We start from the raw sequence: 1,014 nt of genomic DNA on the forward strand, positions 1-1,014 counted from the left end.
AGTGGATTTCTCCAAGATGCAGAAAGAAATGTGGTTATAGAACTGACTTCAAAAATTATAAAGCTCAATAAAGGCCTGCTGGAGAAGTCTGAACTCTATCCCTCCAACAGCCAGGCCCTTTGTGTGGACTTTGCCAACCTTCAAGTCCTGGCCACCATGGTCCATTATCCTTCCAACTCAATTCTTCCCTGGCCTTATACCAGCTCTTCAGGCTCATCGATCCTGTACCATCCCTCCTTCCTTCCCAGCCCATCCCCTTTTCGTGGCTCCCCTTCCTGTTCCGGAAGGACTCATAGTGAGACCTCAACCCCTCCCAACATTGTCAATGTCCCAGCCCCTTCGCCTCCAGCCCCACCAGGTAATTGCCAACCTTGGATCGGTCCAAACAATCTCCCTCGGACATTCTCCTATCCCTGTGCTGGTGAGCACTGCTTGAGAAAGTCACCACGGAGAATCACTGGACTCTCCTGGAATCTCAGTGACTCATAACAACCCTCTCCTATTTCCCACCACAGCTATTGCAAATCTTCTCCACTCTTAACCAAACCCCATGGCATCCCCAACTGCCTGCCCTCAGCAGACAGTCTTGCCTCCGACTTCACCAAGGAAAATACAGTCCCCCAAATAGTCGGGCAAGTTCCCTTATGCCTATGAACGTGTCCAAATCTGTAACCATCCTCACTCCGTCTCCTTCAGAGAATGTTATCTATTCTTGCGTCCAAGGCAATCTCACCACCAGGACTCTGCATCCATCCCCTCTCCCCTCTTCCTGGCCCAAGACCCTGTTCCCCCCGGCACACACACACACTGCTTCCTCTCTCATCAGGTTCCCTTTGTACAGCCATACTTGTGGAAAAAGTAAAGGTCTCCACTGATCTATCTTCTCTTGCAACTCCTCCATCTTCCTTGCCAAGCTGGTCGAAGGAATCAACCACACTTGCTCCCTTCACTGCCTCCTTTAGCTCACTGCAGTCTAGCTCGTCTCTCCTTACTGCTCAGTATGTTCTGGCAAAG

The sequence above is a fragment of the Pteropus alecto genome, unplaced genomic scaffold, assembly GCF_000325575.1.
Source record: "Pteropus alecto unplaced genomic scaffold, ASM32557v1 scaffold8, whole genome shotgun sequence".
Classification (NCBI taxonomy): Eukaryota; Metazoa; Chordata; class Mammalia; order Chiroptera; family Pteropodidae; genus Pteropus; species Pteropus alecto.